Source organism: Leuciscus leuciscus, assembly GCF_965113295.1.
Source record: "Leuciscus leuciscus genome assembly, chromosome: 9".
Classification (NCBI taxonomy): domain Eukaryota; kingdom Metazoa; phylum Chordata; class Actinopteri; order Cypriniformes; family Leuciscidae; genus Leuciscus; species Leuciscus leuciscus.
The window spans coordinates 31,108,221-31,122,450 of NC_138733.1; positions in this window are offsets into that span (position 1 = coordinate 31,108,221).

The following is a 14,230-nucleotide window of genomic DNA, read 5'->3' on the forward strand; positions in this document are numbered from 1 at the left end:
CCGCCAGCGCATTTTCAGGCCAGGGGGAAAAAGCAATGGTAGAACCAACGAATGAACGAGCATATCAATTTAAGACGTGGCTAAATGAAATTTATGACCTTGTATGGAAAATCCGGACGTTTTTATGACTTTTTATGGCCTAAAATTCTGATGATTAAATTTAAGACGTTTTATGACTTTTTATGACTCCGCGGAAACCCTGAACTCAAAAGCTTTTAACACAGCAGATTTTACACTTTCATACTTCTTTCTGTCCTCTACTGAAAGAGCAGTATACGCTTCCTGAGCTTTGCCCACTAACACAGATTGAAGCATAACTGTACGGTCGGTCTCCGGCCATCCCCGTTCGTCTGCTATGCTTTCAAATAATGAAAAGAAAACATCAGGATCTTTCTCATTAAAGACAGGCAACAATTTCAGACTACTAATTAAATTAAACGAATAGTCTGCGTGATCCCCAGATGAGCTCCCCTCACCTCGAAGTTTCAGGCTCTCCAACTTTAATTGAAACTCTTGATTCTGTCGCTCTACTGCTAATTTCTGCTCATTTCTCATTTTTTCAAACTCCATTTCACGCTGTCTCATCACATCCTCCAGTTTACATTTTTCTAATTCTATCTCACGATCGCTCTTCTCTTTTTCATGCAATTGTTGTATTTTAATAAGCTCTTTCTGCTGCTCAAACGATAACCCAACGAATGAAATTGATTTCTGAGCTACACTTTTTCCAGACATGATTGGTAATATCTGAAGATCGCTCAATTTCTTTCTTACCACTTCCCGCACCTCGTCTTTTCTCAATCGCTTATCAACACCACTCAATTCATACCATTCCACAATTTCCCACAGCTGTTTCTTCGAACACAGATTTAACAACTCATCTGACGGAGCTTTACAAAATTCTTCAATCGATGCCATAATGTAACAATACAAAAATAAAAATAATAATTTAACCTACCAATAATTCTAATACCAATTCAGCTCAGGTAATTCTTACGGTCAAAATCTGTGCATCCATTCTCCACCTCCCCACCTAATCATAACACCCCTCTAACTATCTACTACTAATCTTCATGCGCTCCCGAGAGTCAAGCCCTTTGAAGCACCCGAATACCGCTGGCGCAGAACCGAACAAACGGTTCGGAACTAACACCACGGCAGTGCACTCGACCCAGGAGACACACAAAAATAACAAACTAAAACAACAAAAAAAACAACAAACAAATGTCACTACTACCTAACTGGGGAGTATAAAGAAACACACCATTTTAACCGCAAGAACTCACCTTTTCAGTGCTGACCAAAATAAGAACCAATGCTTCAAACCGATCTTGTTTTGTTTTTTCCGCCTCAGTCTCTCCCACCTAACAAATAAAGATACAACAACTTATTAACCAAACAATTTTAAATTGGACGAGCCCCCATATGTTACACCTGGCTCAGAGATGTAACATAAAGGGAGACGACACGGCGGAATCACATTTTAACATAATATTTATTTACAACAAAACATAATGACACACAACTGGAGCATGGCTCTGGCAAACTGCTCGAGCAACAAAGGAGCAGCCGCCTCAACAAACTCTCACACCAGGTTTAAATAACAGCCAAGACGAGCATCAGGTGTACTCCAATCACGCCTCAATCACAGAACCTGCCAATGAAAAGAAAGAAACCAAAACACCCAAGCAACACAATCCTAACAACTGTGATAGATATTTTCATCTGACCAACTCCACAACAACACATCAACGCCTACTTTACCATTTCATTTTGATAAACTGTCCAGCAGTGGAGAACAATGACATGACAAGAAAGAGAGAGCCGGTCACCCAAGACTATAGAGCTACTCATGTTAACAGGCACCTGAAGCTTACTGCAAGTTTTAAACTAGTTAAAGATTAAGATGTTAGGGAAGATCTGCACAGCCTTCTGAAGGACTCCAGCATTAGGAACAAATGGATGGTTTATTATTAAACAATGTCTAGGGTTGTAAATGTCAACAATGTCATGTTGGAAGATTATGTTTGTTCTGACCATTTCACTACAGACTTGGTTTTGTAATCAGGCGCAATTTAATGTAGAGTTAGAGCAATGCTAACTCTATTAGATCTGACAGCATCACATCACAAAGCGCAAGTAAACAATTTTATAACAAAACAAATGTAAACAAATTCATAATGCTTTGCTTGTAAATGCAGTTTTATATTTATGGATAATGTTTTCAAAACATTCACGCAATATTGGAGGCAATGATACTTTTTATATGAAATGACCTTAGCCAATCATAACAGTGGCCGTTTACTGACAAGCCTTAGGAGATGTAGCACTTAAACCGAGTGTTTGTGACAAAAGGTCAAAATGAGGGTTGAAAATATTCTTTTTGAATATATGACTGTATTTAAAATAGAGTAAAACTATTTAAATAATTACAAACATGTCAAGGTCAAATGGTTTTCTTAGTGTGTTTCATGGCTCAATATTAATGTAAATACAGTCAGTTCTGTCTCAAGTGAATGTAAACCGTAGGAACTAAAAAATGAATAGGTATCAAATCAACAGATCTGTCTTACAGCTAAAATCTTCAGCTACACTGAAACAATAGAAATTAAGCTTAAATCACTATTGGATCTGACATGCATTTAAATGACAACATTAAAATAAACTAAATCAAACTATGGTTGGTCTGTTCCCCATGAGACTCTCACCTGAGCTGTGAGATGTAGGGCAGACACTGGAGGAATCCCCTCACTTCACTCTCTTCATCTGTCCAGTCTATCAGCTCTACTGGTTTCTTCTCTGTTTGGAGTTTCAGCACTTCTAGGAGGATGGAGCTCTTTCTCTCTGAGAGGTTTATTCTCCAGACTGTAGGAGACACTGACTGATAAACTGGCTGTAATGCTGGAAGGACACTCCTGCCTGTTTGAGTCTCATAGTCCTTCACATGTGAACACAGATCCAGCAGGAAATCACATTGATACTTCTGAAAATAATAATAATAATAATAATAATAATAATAATCCTCATCAAATGGGAAAGATGTGTAGCTGCACACAGATGTTAATAGTTCAGTGTAATTTTCTTCTGTATTTGCATCAAACTCTGATGCTGAAACAAACAGACTCAGCAGAAACTTTACAGCAGCTTCTCTCTCCATGTAGATAATGTCCCAAAATCTGTGGAGACACACATAATTATCACTTTATTGTCCAGTGTAGGAGAATATAAAACATTGAATAAAAGTGAAAATATAATCCTAAATTGAATATTTAGTGAAATAAGTATTTCTGTATAATTTCTATCTTTTGGAATCTAAACAAAATGTAAAAACAAAGTTTGAGCAAATTTTCTGTCAAATTTGAACCACTGAATTTGTAAAGCGAAATAAAATGGACTGAAAATTGCCTGTTGAATATTATAGGTTGTATTTTTAAACAGAATTAATATTTTGGAAGTGAAATCTGAAAGGTGAATATGGAGTATTGAATTTTTAATAATGAAAATGTGTGTGAAATGTTTTGAATTGAAATATTCACAGCTTGAATATACAACCATGTTGAATTTCAGCCCATAAAAATGCAAGCCCTGAAAATACAAAGCATTAAAATACAAGCAGGGTTAATGCAATGCATATTTTTTCAAGAAGTGCAATTCAATAAGCTTTTTTGTTTCAAAAACATTTGTCATTATTTTACTTCCATAATATCCATTAAAGTCAAGTGGTGTTTTGTCCTGTATTACGTCACATCAGTAATCACGTTTACACACTTTAAACATTACATTTCACTTTGGCTAAAACATTATTATTTAGTCTCTTAAAGTGTTGTACATTTTTTTTTAGTCCAGTTGAAATTGTACTGGTTTGGTGTTTCTGAAGACGGACGAACAGGCAACAGATAATGTGATTGTATCTTGACTTCATCCAGTATGTTAATCAGAATACACCTGGCCTCATCGTTGTGCACTAACTGTGAAAGTCAAGAGTAATGTGTGATGTTTTTTAATCTTGCAAATATTTGATAAAGTATTGTGTGATGTATATTTACTATGCAGAAACCCACTGTAACTCGATTATAACCACATATATAAAAGAACTGTGAGCTGCATGAAGCTGATGCAATAGAAATACATGAACAAAATCAATCTCTACAGAGACTGACTGAACAAGAGTGAGAGAAGGATTTGAACAACAGATTTACTCACAACACGACTGTCAGCGGCCAGATGCATAACCAGAGACACTTAGTTAAAACTGTGTCATGAGAACTAGTCTGAACAACTAGCAGTTAGTTAGAGCAAATCAGACTTTCTTTACAGATTTAAATGACACCAATATACCTCTTTATGTAACTGGTTTAAAAACAGTTATTATCAGTCTTGAAGAAGAAAAATATGAGATGACTAATTTGTAAGAATATAAGAAGTTTATGCATCCGGCCGCTGTGATGTCGACAAAACCACAGTTCAGTTCAATGTTTTCAATTCTGGTTCACGATCACATTTACATCGTCTACCCAACATATACATTGATTTCATTAATTTATTGTGAGCACTGAATACAATAATCAAGCATGGTTGGTCTGTTCCATATGAGACTCTCACCTGAGCTGTGAGATGTAGGGCAGACACTGGAGGAATCCCCTCACTTCACTCTCTTCATCTGTCCAGTCTATCAGCTCTACTGGTTTCTTCTCTGTTTGGAGTTTCAGCACTTCTAGGAGGATGGAGCTCTTTCTCTCTGAGAGCTTTATTCTCCAGACTGCAGGAGCTGACTGATAAACTGGCTGTAATGCTGGAAGGACACTCCTGCCTGTTTGAGTCTCATAGTCCTTCACATGTGAACACAGATCCAGCAGGAAATCACATCTCCCATAATTCACAGATGACAGCAGTTTCTTCACGGTTTCTTCTATTGTCTCTTTCTGGTGAACAGCAGCTTGCAGACACAAATCCAGTATGAATCTCTTTCTTTTCTCCCATAATTCATAAGAGAAAAATTTATTCTGTGGTTCAACAAATCTAAAGAAAGAATGAACAAGATTCAGTTAGAGATGACAAAGAGACAAATAAAGATTCGTGAAATTAATCAAACAGTTTGTCAGACAACACCTAAGGTCAGTGTAATTGAACAGTAAAAAGTGATGAACAGATGTTTTTATAATTATCTTTAGTTTACAATTTTGCTCTGAGGTGGAATTATATTTTTTCTAGCAAAATATCAAATGATTATTGGAAAATTGAACCACACTAGTTGAAATCAATTACATTTGTCAAACAAAAAAAGAGGGCATAACTGCAAATAAACTGTGAAACATAATAAAACAAATACAGTAATTTAAATAATTTCCTGAATCACAAGTTCTACATTATTAGTTTAATTAACAGATTCAGTTGCTGTTACTGTAAATCTCTGTCAGACAGATGGTTGCTCCACCATTACTGATGCATTAATAAACACTTTGGCTGCATTTACACTGTCAGCCAATTCCATTTATTCCCCAGATATCTAGAAACCGAAATATATTCACGTATCAGCTGTGAGTCTCGCTGTGTGGAAGAAAACATTATAAACTCAGGAAACACAGAACCGCTGATCACAAACAGATGTGTTGCCAGATCCAGTTGTTAGTCGCCACAACACAAGACCAACACGTTTCAGAAGAGGTATTGCCTAGCTGAGACTTCTTGTCTAAATCACACATCCCTAGTTACCAAAGCCGATATTAGTAGGGCCACATTTTCCCCTTTTCTCTGGTGAATCAGCCACAGTATTATGTTTGTTGACCAATAAAGCATTTATGAAATGAGGAATACAATTTTCTTTGATCTTTTGACATATAAGATGTCATTGTAAAATAAAATAAAAACTTTTCAGACCCCCCAAAAAATGTCATAAGTTGAAATCAAGCTGCTAAATGACTTGTTTTCTACTTCTTCCACATTGTGACATTAGACTGTGATAGATATTTTCATCTGACCAACTCCACAACAACACATCAACACATACTTTACCATGTCATTTTGATAAACTGCCCAGCAGTGAAGAATGACATGACAAGAAAGAGAGAGCCGGTCACCCAAGACTATAGAGCTACTCATGTTAACAGGCACCTGAAGCTTACTGCAAGTTTTAAACTAGTTAAAGATTAAGATGTTAGGGAAGATCTGCACAGCCTTCTGAAGGACTCCAGCATTAGGAACAAATGGATGGTTTATTATTAAACAATGTCTAGGGTTGTAAATGTCAACAATGTCATGTTGGAAGATTATGTTTGTTCTGACCATTTCACTACAGACTTGGTTTTGTAATCAGGCGCAATTTAATGTAGAGTTAGAGCAATGCTAACTCTATTAGATCTGACAGCTGCACATCGCAAAGCGCAAGTAAACAATTTTATAACAAAACAAATGTAAACAAATTCATAATGCTTTGCTTGTAAATGCAGTTTTATATTTATGGATAATGTTTTCAAAACATTCACGTGCAATATTGGAGGCAATGATACTTTTTATATGAAATGACCTTCGCCAATCATAACAGTGGCCGTTTACTGACAAGCCTTAGGAGATGTAGCACTTAAACCGAGTGTTTGTGACAAAAGGTCAAAATGAGGGTTGAAAATATTCTTTTTGAATATATGACTGTATTTAATATAGAGCAAAACTATTTAAATAATTACAAACATCATGTTAAGGTCAAATGGTTTTCTTAGTGTGTTTCATGGCTCAATATTAATGTAAATACAGTCAGTTCTGTCTCAAGTGAATGTAAACAGTAGGAACTAAAAAATGAATAGGTATCAAAACAACAGATCTGTCTTACAGCTAAAATCTTCAGCTACACTGAAACAATAGAAATTAAGCTTAAATCACTAATGGATCTGACATGCATTAAAATGACAACATTAAAATAAACTAAATCAAACTATGGTTGGTCTGTTCCCCATGAGACTCTCACCTGAGCTGTGAGATGTAGGGCAGACACTGGAGGAATCCCCTCACTTCACTCTCTTCATCTGTCCAGTCTATCAGCTCTACTGGTTTCTTCTCTGTTTGGAGTTTCAGCACTTCTAGGAGGATGGAGCTCTTTCTCTCTGAGAGCTTTATTCTCCAGACTGCAGGAGCTGACTGATAAACTGGCTGTAATGCTGGAAGGACACTCCTGCCTGTTTGAGTCTCATAGTCCTTCACATGTGAACACAGATCCAGCAGGAAATCACATCTCTCATAATTCACAGATGACAGCAGTTTCTTCACGGTTTCTTCTATTGTCTCTTTCTGGTGAACAGCAGCTTGCAGACACAAATCCAGTATGAATCTCTTTCTTTTCTCCCATAATTCATAAGAGAAAAATGTATTCTGTGGTTCAACAAATCTAAAGAAAGAATGAACAAGATTCAGTTAGAGATGACAAAGAGACAAATAAAGATTCGTGAAATTAATCAAACAGTTTGTCAGACAACACCTAAGGTCAGTGTAATTGAACAGTGAAAAGTGATGAACAGATGTTTTTATAATTATCTTTAGTTTACAATTTTGCTCTGAGGTGGAATTCTATTTTTTCTAGCAAAATATCAAATGATTATTGGCAAATTGAACCACACTAGTTGAAATCAATTACATTTGTCAAACAAAAAAAGTGCATAACTGCAAAAAAACTGTGAAACATAATAAAACAAATACAGTAATTTAAATAATTTCCTGAATCACAAGTTCTACATTATTAGTTTAATTAACAGATTCAGTTGATGTTACTGTAAATCTGTCAGACAGATGGTTGCTCCACCATTACTGATGCATTAGTAAACACTTTGGCTGCATTTACACTGTCAGCCAATTCCATTTATTCCCCAGATATCTAGAAACCGAAATATATTCTGACCAACTCCACAACAACACATCAACGCCTACTTTACCATTTCATTTTGGTAACCTGTCCAGTAGTGGAGAACAATGAAGTTACAAGACAGAGAGAGCCGGTCACCCAAGACTATAGAGCTACTCATGTTAACAGGCACCTGAAGCTTACTGCAAGTTTTAAACTAGTTACATATTAAGATGTTAGGGAAGATCTGCACAGCCTTCTGAAGGACTCCAGCATTAGGAACAAATGGATGGTTTATTATTAAACAATCTCTGGATCATGTTGGAAGATTATGTTTGTTCTGATCATTTCACTACAGACTTGATTTTGTAATCAGGTGCAATTTACTGCAGAGTTTGGAAAGAAACGTTTGTTGAAAGATAGAGCAATGCTAACTCTATTGGATCTGACAGCATCACATCGCAAAGAGAAAGTAAACAATTTCATAACGAAACAAATGTAAACAAATTCATAATGCTTTGCGTGTAAATGCAGTTTTATATTTATGGATAATGTTTTCAAAACATTCACGTGCAATATTGGAGGCTCTGATACTTTTTCCTATGAAATGACCTTCGCCAATCATAACAGTGGCCGTTTACTGACAAGCCTTAGGAGATGTAGCACTTAAACCAAGTGTTTGAGACAAAAGTTCAAAATGAGGGTTGAAAATATTCTTTTTGAATATATGACTGTATTTAAAATAGAGTAAAACTATTTAAATAATTACAAACATCATGTCAAGGTCAAATGGTTTTCTTAGTGTGTTTCATGGCTCAATATTAATGTAAATACAGTCAGTTCTGTCTCAAGTGAATGTAAACAGTAGGAACTAAAAAATGAATAGGTATCAAAACAACAGATCTGTCTTACAGCTAAAATCTTCAGCTACACTGAAACAATAGAAATTAAGCTTAAATCACTAATGGATCTGACATGCATTAAAATGACAACATTAAAATAAACTAAATCACACTATGGTTGGTCTGTTCCCTATGAGACTCTCACCTGAGCTGTGAGATGTAGGGCAGACACTGGAGGAATCCCCTCACTTCACTCTCTTCATCTGTCCAGTCTATCAGCTCTATTGGTTTCTTCTCTGGTTGGAGTTTCAGCACTTCTAGGAGGATGGAGCTCTTTCTCTCTGAGAGGTTTATTCTCCAGACTGCAGGAGCTGACTGATAAACTGGCTGTAATGCTGGAAGGACACTCCTGCCTGTTTGAGTCTCATAGTCCTTCACATGTGAACACAGATCCAGCAGGAACTCACATCTCCCATAATTCACAGATGACAGCAGTTTCTTCACGGTTTCTTCTATTGTCTCTTTCTGGTGAACAGCAGCTTGCAGACACAAATCCAGTATGAATGATCTCTTTCTTTTCTCCCATGATTCAGATGATTTATTCTGTGGTTCAACAAATCTAAAGAAAGAATGAACAAGATTCAGTCAGAGATGACAAAGAGACAAATAAAGATTCGTGAAATTAATCAAACAGTTTGTCAGATAATACCTAAGGTCAGTGTAATTGAACAGTAAAAAGTGATGAACAGATGTTTTTATAATTATCTTTAGTTTACAATTTTGCTCTGAGGTGTAATTATATTTTTTTTAGCAAAATATCAAATGATTATTGGCAAATTGAACCACACTAGTTGAAATCAATTACATTCTTCAAAAAAAAAGAGTGCATAACTGCAAATAAACGGTGAAACACAAATAAAACAAATACAGTAATTTAAATAATTTCCTGAATCACAAGTTCTACATTATTCATTTAATTAACAGATTCAGTTGATGTTACTGTAAATCTCTGTCAGACAGATGGTTGCTCCACCATTACTGATGCATTAATAAACACTTTGGCTGCATTTACACTGTCAACCAATTCCATTTATTCCCCAGATATCTAGAAACCGAAATATATTCACGTATCAGCTGTGAGTCTCGCTGTGTGGAAGAAAACATTATAAACTCAGGAAACACAGAACCGCTGATCACAAACAGATGTGTTGCCAGATCCAGTTGTTAGTCGCCACAACACAAGACCAACACGTTTCAGAAGAGGTATTGCCTAGCTGAGACTTCTTGTCTAAATCACACATCCCTAGTTACCAAAGTCGATATTAGTAGGGCCACATTTTCCCCTTTTCTCTGGTGAATCAGCCTCAGTATTATGTTTGTTGACCAATAAAGCATTTATGAAATGAGGAATACAATTTTCTTTGATCTTTTGACAAATAAGATGTCATTGTAAAATAAAAAAAACTTTTCAAACCCCCCAAAAATTGTCATAAGTTGAAATCAAGCTGCTAAATGACTTGTTTTCTACTTCCTCCACATTGTGACATTAGACTCTAGTAGATATTTTCATCTGACCAACTCCACAACAACACATCAACACATACTTTACCATGTCATTTTGATAAACTGTCCAGCAGTGGAGAACAATGACATGACAAGAAAGAGAGAGCCGGTCACCCAAGACTATAGAGCTACTCATGTTAACAGGCACCTGAAGCTTACTGCAAGTTTTAAACTAGTTACATATTAAGATGTTAGGGAAGATCTGCACAGCCTTCTGAAGGACTCCAGCATTAGGAAGAAATGGATGGTTTATTATTAAACAATCTCTGGATCATGTTGGAATATTATGTTTGTTCTGATCATTTCACTACAGACTTGATTTTGTAATCAGGCACAATTTACTGCAGAGTTTGGAAAGAAACGTTTGTTGAAAGATAGAGCAATGCTAACTCTATTAGATCTGACAGAAGCACATCGCAAAGAGAAAGTAAACAATTTCATAACGAAACAAATGTAAACAAATTCATAATGCTTTGCTTGTAAATGCAGTTTTATATTTATGGATAATGTTTTCAAAACATTCACGTGCAATATTGGAGGCAATGATACTTTTTCCTATGAAATGACCTTCGCCAATCATAACAGTGGCCGTTTACTGACAAGCCTTAGGAGATGTAGCACTTAAACCAAGTGTTTGAGACAGAAGGTCAAAATGAGGGTTGAAAATTTTCTTTTTGAATATATGACTGTATTTAAAATAGAGTAAAACTATTTAAATAATTACAAACATCATGTCAAGGTCAAATGGTTTTCTTAGTGTGTTTCATGTCTCAATATTAATGTAAATACAGTCAGTTCTGTCTCAAGTGAATGTAAACAGTAGGAACTAAAAAATGAATAGGTATCAAATCAACAGATCTGTCTTACAGCTAAAATCTTCAGCTACACTGAAACAATAGAAATTAAGCTTAAATCACTAATGGATCTGACATGCATTAAAATGACAACATTAAAATAAACTAAATCAAACTATGGTTGGTCTGTTCCCCATGAGACTCTCACCTGAGCTGTGAGATGTAGGGCAGACACTGGAGGAATCCCCTCACTTCACTCTCTTCATCTGTCCAGTCTATCAGCTCTACTGGTTTCTTCTCTGTTTGGAGTTTCAGCACTTCTAGGAGGATGGAGCTCTTTCTCTCTGAGAGCTTTATTCTCCAGACTTCAGGAGCTGACTGATAAACTGGCTGTAATGCTGGAAGGACACTCCTGCCTGTTTGAGTCTCATAGTCCTTCACATGTGAACACAGATCCAGCAGGAAATCACATTGATACTTCTGAATATAATAATAATAATAATAATAATAATAATAATAAAAATAATGATAATCCTCATCACAGGGGAAAGATGTGTAGCTGCACACAGATGTTAATAGTTCAGTGTAATTTTCTTCTGTATTTGCATCAAACTCTGATGCTGAAACAAACAGATTCAGCAGAAACTTTACAGCAGCTTCTCTCTCCTTGTCGATAATGTCACGAAATCTGTGGAGACACACATAATTATCACTTTATTGTCCAGTGTAGGAGAATATAAAATATTGAATAAAAGTGAAAATATAATCCTAAATTGAAGATTTTGTAAAATAAAGTATTTTTGTATAGCTTCTATCTTTTGGAAAATAAATACAATAAAACTTTTGAGTAACTTAATTTCCTTAAACCTTTAATTTCAAGTACATGCAATTGGCACATATTGAGTTGATATGAAGATAAACCTGCGTTCTCTCTCTCTCTCTCTCTCTCTCTCAAACACACACACACAGAAATGACCTGGTAAGACTGCATCAGAGCAGATTTTAAGAATATGCAGATTGTGAAATAAAATAAAATCATAAATCAAAAAAAAAAAAGACTCCCATTCTCTCTCTCTATTATAGTGACACTATTCTCACTTTAAAAATGTATTTTAAAGGCTTTCATAATATTGCATTTATTGAATAATATAATTTTTTTTAATTATTTATTTTAATGGACAAAATAGATCAAACATTTTATAAAAAATGCATTGTATCATAAAATCCCCTCAAAATTCGAAATAATAATCAAAAAATATAATTGAACAAAAAATATTACATTGATTTCCCTGAAGAAAAAAGAAGTTACATTTTAAGGCTTTGGTCACATTTGACCATGAAGGGGCCAGTGTGACCCCAAACTGAAGAGGCTCAGATCCTGTGAAGATTTGATCATGTATTGTGTGATGTATATTTACTATGCAGAAACCCACTGTAACTCGATTATAACCACATATATAAACGTACTGTGAGCTGCATGAAGCTGATACAATAGAAATACATGAACAAAATCAATCTCTACAGAGACTGACTGAACAAGAGTGAGAGAAGGATTTGAACAACAGATTTACTCACAACACGACTGTCAGCGGCCAGATGCATAACCAGAGACACTTAGTTAAAACTGTGTCATGAGAACTAGTCTGAACAACTAGCAGTTAGTTAGAGCAAAATCTGATTCTCTTACGAGAGGTCTCTCGTACTGCGTAAGATATCTTACGCTAGGGGAAAATCCTTTTCCGCGAGATATTGAAGCCAAAAATTATCCTTAATTTTGTAATAATGCAAAACGCGTTGCAGCAGCAATGCAGACATAGGCGAGACAGCTCGCGCGCCTATTGGCTGCTCTGCGGCAACTGCAGCAGCCTATCGAGCGAGGCCTGGCGTGACGTCAGACCCAATCAGGGCACTTCGCGCCCGCTGCGTCACGTCCCGCCGAAATGGGCGTGGTCTAGGCCTATAAATATCGCTCGCAGGCAGCTATTATCTGATTTTTCATCCTTCAAGCGAAGCACACGCATCGCTGGAGCTGGATAAGAAGCCGCGCCGTCTGAAAGAGAGCACCTTCAGCGGGACGAGTCACTGAAGTCGCTGGCCGCGCCGCCTTCCTTGCCTTCCTGCTGCGCTTTCCGGCATTATATCCTTTCTCTGCTACTGTGTTTATGTATGTGTGTGTGCTCGCCGCCGCGACACACACTCCCATTGCACTAAAAGAGCTGGGCGTCTTTTTCAAGATCCCCGGGTCTACCGGCAGATAAAATTATGCCGTCAATGCTCGCTCTGTCAGTTCCCTGAAAAGGCGACTGCAGATGTGTATTTTGCAGCCAACGACGCGTTGTACAACCCGCTCGCCTGCACCCAAACACCGTTTCAATGGTGTTCCGTGTGTCACTGGCGTAAGGAAAAAAGAGAGTTTTTCTGGTCCCGCTGCGGACGGACCAACCTCCTTTTTCCTATACATTTCCCATTCCCCTCTGGAATTCAGGCGACTGGAAATGTCAATATTGCAGTGAACAAGCCTGTTGTAATGCACGCAGGCCTGCAATAAACGCCAGCATGTTGACGCTCTCTGTTTCTATGGCAACTTCTCGCTCGTTCAGTTCCAGTAAATGTGACTGTTCCAGTGTATCCTGCAGTAAACAAGTCGGTTCTGTCACCCGCTTGCCTGCACACAAACGCCGTTTTTACGGCTACCCAGATAAATCCCATAAGTGTGAATTTTTCTGGTGTCCCGGCCACGGCCGATGGTGCTTTATGTGTAAGAAGAATGCCCACTGCCCAGTGCCCATCTCTACACACAAGCACAGCCCGTCACACAGGGCTCGCGCACATGAATCGACTCAGACCGATTGCGCTTCAAACATGGTGAATGTGCCCACTAACACCACGTTATGCATGTCTCACGGTTTCTGTAAAAACGAAACCAACGTGCACTCGCTTCACGCAAGCGAACGATGCTTTCGGTGTGATAAATGTGCCCGCTGTCCCGCGCCCACATCCACACATAGACATGACAGTTCCCACGGGAACCGCCCAGCCCTCCCCCTCGCGGTTAACCACCGCAGAGGAGTCGAGCGCGGGCAATCTGCCCGCTGTCATCAGCGCGCCCCATGCCTCAAATGTCACGAGCGCCACGCTTGTGTTACAGCACACCGAAGCTTCTCCATCGCTGAGCGAGCGGAGCGCGCTTCGTATTCAACCCCTAG